An 11,548-nucleotide genomic window follows, 5' to 3' on the forward strand; every position below is an offset into this window, starting at 1 on the left:
TTTTAAAATGAGTACAAATAAAAAAATATATGAGAGAAATCTTTCGAAAATAAATATTATTGCGATATGTGCAATAATTATAATAAAATAATACTAATAAATCACATCATAATCATATAAATCTGTTTTTTATAAAAAAATATCGCATTTTTAACAAACAGATTTGCAATTTTTACGCACTCCTTTTTTAAATGTTCTTTCTAATAATCGTAACTGACAAAAATTAATGAGTATTATATTTTATTGGAATAAATTGGCGATTGTTGCTTTGGCACATGGCATAAAAATTGTTGCTTAAAGACGATATATTGTCAATGACAAAATTGTCCTAGATTTATTGTTAAAAAAAGAGAGATTTCGCGACAGTATTTCCCAAATTTTTTTTATAATTAATGAAAGTGTTTTAATTAAAAAAATCATATACCGAAACAATAGTTGCTAGGATTTTGCTAATTAATAAACATGGTGAATCTTGCGAGTGGTTTTCGGTCTATTAATTAATATATCATTACCGATAATATCGGTATTGAAAATTCTGGTATTATTGCAATCCCTAGTTACCTCCCTGTTCACTTTTGAGAGGCAGTGGCAAAGTTAGTCTAAGTTTTGTAAATATAATTGACTCAATATAAATTTATGTAACTTTGTACATAAACACTCATTAAAATATCTGTATCGTCAGTGTATTTTTAATTTTTGGATATTGTTGCTGTACAAATTAAACAAAAACTTCTTCCTTAAGTCATATTTTTTTATCTACATATACCAAGTTAAGTTTATGCTGCGCAAAATTCTATTGCAATAATCAAGTCCATATCAGAAAAAAGGTATTCCTTGTTTTTAATTAGTCAATTTCTTTTTAAATTGCCAAGCGTTATTTTCATGTTCGTGTATTGTAATGTGCGCTGTAAACGTCTGTTATGTTTCAGCACAGATAATAAACAATAAATAATAATAAAATTTAATACAGCTGCTATTCAGAATTTTCGGCTTTTAAGGTCCGTTTCTCACCTTGTTTCTCACAAAATGACTAAATTGTCGCCTATGTTAACGGGCCTTAATGACGACACTGGTTTTCGGAACAATTGCGGAGTGTGTCACATTCAAAATACACTTGGCGTCATTTCAAAAAATTCGGCGCGCTGCCACAACAAAACTTGGCACTCGGTTTGTAACGAGGGAAACGCCATTTCGCGCGGCACGCTGAAAAGCCGTTTCGGATATTAGAAAAAAGTGCCATTTTCACATCAGTGCACTGCAATTTCGGGATTGCAAATTACTTACACAATATACACCTACCACATCAAAAGGCGCAGAAAGGCATTTTAAAGATACGGAAATCGATTTTCCAACCACACCGGATATTTTGGATCGAAACGTCTGTGTATATAAGTTTGCTTACAAATATAAATTTAATCTATCGCGAATCAGATCCAGGCAATGTGGTTTAACCGTAAATATCCGGTTTAATAAGCTCCAATAAAAAATCAAATCCCAAAAAATGTTGATACAAAATATACGTTATACTATAATTATCATAGCTCATCCTTCGGTCTTAGTAAATACGGATGGTACTCTGATGTTAAATGTTTACATGAAGTTGCTGCAAGTTTCTGAGTCAAAATAATATTATGTCAGTAATGTAAGATAATTATTTAATATCAATAATATATCACGAGCTTTCCAAAAACAAATAGTTTGCATTATTTTGACTTTTTATTAATTTAATTTTTTTTACTAATTTTATTAAAATATTTTTTTTAACTTAATTTAGCTTCAATAATAAGCAAAAAATTTGCCAATCAATCCAAAAAATAATGATAGTTTGAATAATAATTTGTATCTGCTACTAGTATAAATATAATTTCACCACTCAGTATCAGTAAAACTGTATTTTTTATTAATGGATGATCTAGTACGCGTATTTACAAATGCTCAGAGATTCATATTTTTAACAAAATACTATAATACAATATTTAAAGTATATTAAACCTAAACGATTAAACCTGATGAAAGTTCTAAAACTACGGTTAGTTTTAGAACTTTTTTTGAGTCAAGTTGGGTTTCTATAATTCGTTTCTGTTAGGTTTTCAAATTTAGTTTCAGCGACACTTTAAAGCAGCATAAAATTTGACTAGTGCCTATTAAGTGAATTATATTTTCATTAATTGAAATATATATTAATATCATTATATTCGCATTAAATACTATTGAAACTATGATAAATATTTAGTACTACGGGGGGTGAGTCCCACTCATCCGGCCGTCACGTGATGGGTGCCCGCCCATAAGGGTTGGACTCGTAGGGTCCTAGTACCGGTAACGGCAGTTGTTTTCGCAATGGAACAAGTAGTGCACATTCCTATCTGCATTACTTCATAACAATTTACATTTTTACTTCAATTCCTTGACAATAAATAAATCGCTAGGATAAACCGATAAGCTAAGGACATACAATTTACTTGGAATATTAAAAATATCATATGTAAGTAATTATCGTAGGTTTTACGTTTTATGTTTAATCCGAGTTATTTACCACTATATACATATATTACGGAATTAAGAAGCAATATCATTAAATTTATTGCGCTCTTCTAAGCAAAGAGCCTTGAGGAAATTAAATTGAAAATACTATATCCGATTGCTTCGAGATTGAAAAAGGGTAAGACAAAACGACATATCTATAATAAAGTACCCTAATGCCTATAATAATATAGTAAATATTTCTGATATAAAATATGTATTTGTATGATACATTATTAGATACATACTTTCATTGCCACGTGTTAGAAGTTATGCTTTTATAAATATTTTGGTCGGACATTTCAACAAACAGTTATTCGCTCAATAAAAAATCTTATTTAAATAAATAGAATTTTATAAACATCAACATCCAAAAACCAACCTACTCAATAAATTATTTATTGTTATGTATTGATTTATACATCAACAATCTATCAACTTAATAAATATAATTTATTTTAATTGTAGTCTAATAACTCAATATTTTGCTGCAGTTATATATTAGCTAAATAAATCTCAAATCCTTTAATATTTTTTATTGTTATCCTAAAAAGTGGAAAATGAAAAATATATATTTTAAATATATATCTCATAATCTATTAAACGGAATTTATAAAATAAATAATTATTACCTTAATACGACCCTAGAGAGCATATATTTACATCATTGAATCCATAAGAAGCTACAAATGTGTGTCAGAGTAGAAAAGCTTGGAAACTCTTGATTGCCGCTGACCCCGTATAATGAGAAAGGGGTGATACGTGATTACTTATGCGAATACATAAATAGTTCCAGAAGCACTAAAACTCGGACTCGACAAAGCACCATAATAAAATACTCCTATCCGACAATTATCCGACACCTACTATCGTCCGATACGAATTCATCCAATAACAAACGTCACGTCTACGTGACTCGAAACACTTTTTGACGTTTTTATTGGACGCTTCGTCGCACAGTGCCTGCCGTTCGGCCCAGAAATTTATTACCCCTGTGACGTAATTAATTTTGTCTCCTTTTGATTCACGCACGTTTGTCTCTCTGGTTTAGTCGTTTATTTAATATACCCAGTACATGACACGATTTGCCACAAAAAGATTATTATTATTGAATCACACGGATGGCTGGGTAAATGCGTAAGACGTAGGAATCCTCTTTTGTTCGTGTAAACGAGTAATTACATAACCAAATCTCGTTTTCAATCCCATCACATTAACAACGAGACTTTCATGCCGAATTGTACGCAAACGCTTTAGGTTTGGGCGAAATATAGTGTATAAACCTTCGCAGAAAGGTTTAATTTTGTATAATAAAGACGATGTGTATATGTATATGTATCGTTGTATTGCGTTAATAATGTTATAATTCTTCGTTAAGGGAGCTTTGAGGGTTGCTTTCGGCGTGATAAATATTTTTTTGTAATTAAGTAGATTTGAATTAACTGCTAACGACCGGCCGGTGAATAGATTTGCGGTTTCGATTGTTGAGGTGAAACTGGGAGACCGATTGAATGCTTTATCATTTGTCAATGGCTAATTTGAGCAATTCAGGTCTTGGGTTTAATTGCCGGGAAATTTTATTGAAATTATTTTTTGCATTATTCATTTTTGATGGATTACAAAAAAATTTTTTTTTATAAAATCAGTATGTATTTTCTCAATATTATAGATTTTTCATATGCAAAACTTGCTAGTAAATACAATAAGTAGGCAAAGACATTGCTTAAATCTATTCATTAGTTTTAACATATTCAAGTTTAATTTCAGATGTTTTTAATCTGATAAAATATTATTCATTTGTTTTTTAATTGTTTCTTTTACACTGACACGGTTATTGTTACTTGATATATAATTGTTAGGTACATACTAAGGAGCATCGATCATTAACCTGAGGAACTTATACTGCAATGTCTCAAAAATATTTATGTGAGATATGGAGGTCGTATCATAAATCTGAACTCAATTATATGATTTTCAATGGTGAAGTCCTACTTTTTGTTCCGAATATGGATTATTCTATTGATATGGAATCCCAAATATTTGACGGAATTTCCTTAATCCATTACACATTAAGAGATACCGGAAGACGAGTATCTTTATTCAATACAAATCATGGATAGATTTGGTCTATTAGCCAATGTCAGATGCCATTATTATAGTGTCATTTGCTAATGTACAAATTCTCGTTGATTTTATCAGAGAAATTGTATAGTAAATACTATATTGCTATAATAACGCTAGTTTGAGGTACGCCTAATAATATTTCGTACAATTTAAAGGTGTCTATTTTTCAAGTTCGGTTAAGCTATAAAAATATTGTTTTATTGAAGTATCCTTATTTTTTAAATTAACCCAAAATACATCACTTTATTAGAGCTCTGAGTTTTTTCTAAGAATACTGTCAAAAAGTATTTTTTGCCTTGGAAATTTTCATTTATATATTTTGCCAAACTTGCTCTGATATATAATGATGATTTCTAAAACCAAATTAATGGTTTGGTAAGATATTATATTATTTTAAGTAATACTTTTCCTAATATTTTTGCCATAATTGGTACTATAAATATAAATATATCAAAATTATATGTTTTGTATAAAAATATAAATTTACCTTGGAAAATTCTTCGACCCATAAAAAATTATATTATATCAAGAAATATATTAACTAAATATATATTGTATGAAAGACAGCGTATACATATATTATTATTACTTTAGCTAGCTATTTTTTAGTAAAATATATTTTATATACTTAGAAATCAATGACTCTATGTAATAAAAATTAAAAATACGATAGATTTTTGCATTGCATAAATTTTAGTTAATTTACATTATACGGCCATTCTTAACCATGAATATCGATGTATGTGATAATTACTGAAGGAGTGTGAAAATATAATATCTTTTATCCATAAACTGATATTTCTCTGAAAGAAAAAGTTGATAACTTAATGATAAGGAAGCACAAAAAATAATTAAATTTTGCTAATTAACTGCTCCAACGCAAATTCAATAAAATGTTCTTTTATGATAAATTAAACCTTAATTGCCATTTTATTAAATACAATTTTTAGGTTCAATATTGACTTGAAAAATGAAACATACAATAAATTACATAATAAAAATTAATAACAATTAAACATCTCATTAAAGAACTAATACATTTTATTGAAAACATTTTTATTCCTGGTTCTGAGGAAAATTTGTTGTTTCCTTTTTATTATTGCAACAATATTAAAATTAAGCTTTTGTGATATTGAAGCAAAAACCCAGATTGGATCCTTGTGGTACTCCATAATAAGCAAAATACTCAACGGATCAGTGATTGCCATTTTTTAATTAAATGCGTTCTTTTTAAAAGTGCTTAAAGACACTAAATTTACGGGCACAAACCCGTCAATTTGACAGGTGTCATTAAAAATAGGTGCCTATATAGTGACTAGATTTTAAAAAATAGGAAGTTTCCGAAAATAAAAATAGTGTTAGTATGTTTTTATTGTCCAAAAATAAAAAGTCGTGAAAAAAAGCTGTCTGATACAAATCAGAAACCCGTCAATTTGACGGGTGCCGTAAATCTAATGATAGCAATCCAAAATACAGGATTAATGTTTGATATGTATTCACCGATTAAATAATATAACTCAAAAAAACCGTGTAATTTTATTTGCATGAGCCATCATTACTCACGAGTCATTATTTTTATATTATTTAAGGTGATTTAATCTGGTTTTCCGATCTGTTCTTTAGATAAAATTTCTTCAGCATAAAATAATAATTTCTTATTTCTCGAAAAATTTGAAAGTTTTTTGAAAAATGTTTTTTTGCTAAAAATTATTTTTAGACGAATATTTTTTATTGGTTTTCAAACGCTGCAAATTTAACACAAATAATTGTTTTGATCTGCTGAATTCACAGCTGCATTTGGAATATGTAATAAAAAAGGGACATATTTCCGATTAACAATCTTAACTAAAATTAATAATCTCAATCTTAATCAAAATTAGAAAAAAAATAAAAAAAGGATCAATGACTTAAGAATGATTACAATAATAAATCTTTGGCAAGAGCTCGTTTGCCGGCTAAATGAAACATGAATCAATGTTTTCATGTAAATACTATATAAATCATACGATAAGAAAATATGGAGATGGAAAGTGGGTGGTAATTAAACATGCATTAAATATTTTAGTAAGGATTATAATCATATAGGAAATTGAAATAAATTAATAATATATTAATTTTATACTCATGTTTTTTAATAAATGATTCACTAATCTTCGCGTTTGCTTATATTATAATTAATAACTATAAAATAATTTACATGTATAAATATTTAGTTGTTATTAAAATCAGTGAAAAGACATTATTGTAATATAAATATAAATTATATATTACATATCTTTTTTTTAATATTATTTTTTCTAGAAAATATATCAATTTTTTATTTCGCGAAAAATGGGAAACAAGCGCTTTACTACTTCTTAATAAAAAAAATGATACTAATTAAAAACTATATTTACTAGTTTTCCCTTTACTCTTTACTACTAGTTAAATTTAAACTGCATAGTTTTAAAACCAAACATATTACTATCCTATTTGTTACGCGTCCATTATGTATTTAAATCGTTTCGATTCGCGACGAAGCCACATAGGAAATAGATGGTTGATTAAATTTTAACTGTATCTCGTTATAATCCATCACGTCGGCTTATAACAAGGCCTTCATTAATGAAAATGACTTTCGTAGTGTAATTACACGCACACACAACCCATGTAACTAGGTGCTATATACTAGACAAGGGAAATAGTTTTCAGGAAAATTCCAAAATCGCCAACTTACCGGCATTACCTGTCTTAATATATATGTATATTACCATATGCTTTATACCAACGTCTTTGGTCGAAGCTCATGTGTATAATATAACATCATACACATATAATAGTATTTAAAATAACATGTTTTTAAAAATCATATTTTTAATAAGTATACTATACATACACATAGTGGTTTCATCAACAAAATACACATACATATATAGTAATCAGAAATTAACCACCACACCCTATTTCCGAAATTGATATGCTAACTCAACGTGTTAATTTGTCATCTTCGTAGTATGTTAGTTAACTAAACGGCATGACGAAACGTTGTTGCGTGTGTTTCAAAGGCGTTTTAATACAATGTTAATCAATTATGATAAAACGTATTCAAACTATGCGATGGGAGATAGTGATGGATCGAAATAATTAAAATAGAAAATATAATAACATAAATATATTAATAGTTTTATCATCGTGTTCAAGTTGCGCAGACAACAAAAAATGCGATAGCGCTATATAATATTCCGATAACGTTTAATCAATATGAAACCATAAAAATAACATTGTCTAAATATATTATAACGGCGCAGAAATTGTTACAGCGGCTACATAGTATAGTAGTCCGTTCAATTAATTACATTAATATAAAACGCTTTTTTCAGAAGACGCAATAAACAATTCAGCAATGCTATATATTAATTATCTTTATTAATCGTAGCCTCTTGGCAACTTATTAACTCTTGGTTTCCAAATAATATCAAACAATTAATATTAAAAATTATTTTAAGCTCATCACTATTGAAACCCATATATTTAAAATTTTATTTTGTTAATTATTTGCCTCTAAACATTTTGGGTTATGAATCAGAGATATTTAAATCCTTTTTTTGTGTTTATAATATATATTTAAATGCATATATTTTTTTATTTTTTTTTAAATAAATGTAATTCGAGATATATTTATGTAAATAACCAGTGGTATAACCTGGTAACTGATATCTGAAAGACTTCAAATGCATCATAGTGTTTTTTATTTGTTTTATATCTTGTCGGAATGATTGTAATTCGTAATTTTCTCAATTTCACTGATATATATCGTAATGAATAATTAAAATAAAATCGTGCATAGTGATATCTATATATTAGGCTAAAAATAATTTTCAGATTTTGATTTCAGTTTAATGTCTCTAATTACAGTTGTTCTTAATTGTGTTTATCCCATTGTAACGCATTGGGTTAACGCATGTCATGTCACAATGGAAGATTCACAAAAAAAAAATTGCATCTAAATATCCAAAGCGGTTATCTAAGAGTCGTAATTAAAATAATGATTTTTTAAATTGGATTAAAATTATTTAATAAATATTTTTTTTGTGAATAAATGTGTAAGAATAATTAAATAATTAAATTTAAAATTGATAATAAATCTATTGTACAATTATATACTTTCTGTTTAAGCAGAATATTAAGAATTAAATTATATTTTATTTATAACAAATATATGTATATAAAAAAATCATGTACAATAAATAAAAAAAACTTTGGAAAATTTATACTACGTTTATGTACTTTCCGTTGATTTTTAAAATGGATTTAATACTAGTTTTATTATCTAGTGACAATATTTTACATTTTATAAAATAGTTACAGTTTTATTAAAATCGGTTTGGTAGTTTTTACGCAAAGCGACACAAATTAAAAAAAAAAACATAGAAAAGCATCATCGTAAAAACTTGACAAGCTTTCAACAAAATTTGATTTATATAGATATATTATCTACACTTTGACAGTCGCATCAATGTAAAATTATATTGATACAGAATAATCCATTTCCTGCTTGTAAAAATGTGGGGTTGAGAACATATAAAAAGTCAAGAATGGATAAAAAAATAAATATATCAATGGTTTATATAAATATATATATTATATTATATAAAATTGTTATATTACATATAGTGGAATTGTATTACTTTTGCATACGTGGTATTAAGCTAATTTAGTACTGACTTGATACTTTAATGATTTAGCTTTGTAAATCAAACAATGAGAAATGCGTTGATAGCGTGTATGATTAAATTAGCTTACATCTAAATTACCATTTATGCATAAGTAAACTTAGATTTAAATGGTGTTATGTTGATTCGATTGAAGAATAAGATGCAGATTAATATAATAACACATTGAGTTAAATTTATATAAAAATGTGTTTTTTAAAGCTGATATCTTATTTTATAAAACACGCTTCATACATATCAACAATAGTAGAGGAGCGACTCTAGTATAGAGCACATCAACTCCATCTCTATTTTTAAACCTAATCTTGCGAGCGCCGAGACATGAAACCCCAGCCATTCTTTTAACCTTGTCTTAAGCATACAACACTTACAACATAAAAAGAAACATTTTTACAACAAAAAATACAAAATGCATAATAATTACATGCGTCAACTGTAGTGCAGAGTCGAACGCCCACCTAACTTTTCGCGGCTTTTCCGAATCGAAATCCGAACGGTTTATTTAATATAGTTACAAAGTCGTGTTTGTATATAATATACGTTAATTAAGTAATTTACATCCGGCTCTATAGTTATCCGTTTGGTGTGATTAATTATTAAATTTAACTAATGTTTTGAGCGGACGACGCCGACGCACATATCCGCTCGGCGCCGCTTTTCACACTGACGAGATGAGCTTTTGGGCCGAGGTCGGCGGAGCTTTCGCTAACTTTCAACGATACCTATCTCACTCGCACCTGCAGTGCTCTATAGCGCTGAAAAGAGAACGTGCGCTATATTTCAGGGCTTAAGCTTCGACGGAAACGCATTCGCATTCGGATCTGAGGGGGCGTGTACCGGTCAAATCCCGGTTTTCGAAAGCGCACCGATGCCTATTCAATGAAAATCAAACTAAAATTGCAACTTTGTAAATCATATGAAATATACATATTATTGGTTGTATTATTATAAATTATCATAATTAATTAATAAGGTTCATAATAGATAACAGTATAAATTCAACGGCGAAGCGAATCGGTTACGCTATGTAGTAGAGCTTTTATTATGACGATCGAGACCTTCGGCGGTCGTGAAAATGTCTTTTGTCTGAAGAAGTGAGTTGCGTAAGCAAACAGTGCTCGTAAACCGTTTTTATTGGCTCTCATATAAGAAGATAATGGTAAAATTTAAATCGAATTTTGTTTTAGGACTACACAACTGAAAATTTGCAATTTAAAAATAATTAAAATTAATAAAACATCCGATATGGACCGTCAAAAGCAATACAAAGAAAAAATATTCAGAATTGTATATATGATTAAAATAATAAATAAAATACTGTAAGAGATTTAATATTTTATGCTAAATATTACACTTTACCTTATTTTTTAAAATAGTATCTTAAATCTATTTTTTTTAAACATATTTAGGTTAACAAACGAATAATTGATTATGACAAGTGTTTCTTCTCGAAAATTATTTCTCAAGAATATTCATAGAGCCTTTTTTTTGGTAAAAAATAAATTTGAATGTTTTACGACCACTGCATAAAACGGCGGATCCGTGCCAGATGTTTGAAAATGTGATTGCTTTTATGGAATCTTTTAATAAAGGTCTAAAGTATTTTGTGGCACCACACACAAGCCCTCGTTACGACCAGAAAAAATATCACGCAAGTGTTCTTACTTTAAATATTCTCCGTCATTGAAAGAATATTTCTGTGTTGCGAAACGACCACAGGAAACAATAAGCCACAGATGCCCACATTTGTAAATGGTCTAATTCTCAAAAATCGTGTTAATTTACTGTGACCAAAATAATCATCCATCAACAAGGGAACAAGACAATAACGTAAAGGATTTGGACCACACAAGCCCACATTACGACCAGAAAAAATCATGAAAATAGATTCTCCGGTACATTGAAAGAAAATTTCTGTGTTACAAAACGATCACGGATATAATAAATCACCAGATCCACAAGATTCCCGTTGCAGTTTACGACCTTGGACAATGCCCATCAAGCAAACGTCACTTTTTAAAGGCGTATACATATTTCGCTGTTTTAAGAAACACGTATGTACATCTATTGGCTGGATGATTGCTTTATGATTAGTATTGGTTAACAAGCTTTGCAACCCTGTATACTTAAGCCTTGACTTCGATGATGAGAAGGTAGTCACAAACAGCCACTCAAAGACTCAATCAGAC

General features: G+C 28.6%; 1 protein-coding gene across 2 annotated transcripts in view; it reads right to left on the reverse strand.

Annotated features, from left to right (window-relative positions):
- The window catches only part of Ptp36E (protein tyrosine phosphatase 36E), a 218,468-nt gene extending 208,444 nt beyond the window's left edge, over nucleotides 1-10,024 (reverse strand). For both annotated transcript variants that reach the window (XM_088198028.1, XM_088198027.1), the window contains exon 1: nucleotides 9,784-10,024. The gene's annotated coding sequence lies outside the window, so the exon portion shown is untranslated. The remainder of the gene's footprint in view (nucleotides 1-9,783) is intronic.
- Between the last annotated feature and the right edge of the window lie 1,524 nt (nucleotides 10,025-11,548).

This window comes from Plectrocnemia conspersa, unplaced genomic scaffold, assembly GCF_051122295.1.
Source record: "Plectrocnemia conspersa isolate PC_06_02 unplaced genomic scaffold, ASM5112229v1 ptg000011l, whole genome shotgun sequence".
Lineage (NCBI taxonomy): Eukaryota > Metazoa > Arthropoda > Insecta > Trichoptera > Polycentropodidae > Plectrocnemia > Plectrocnemia conspersa.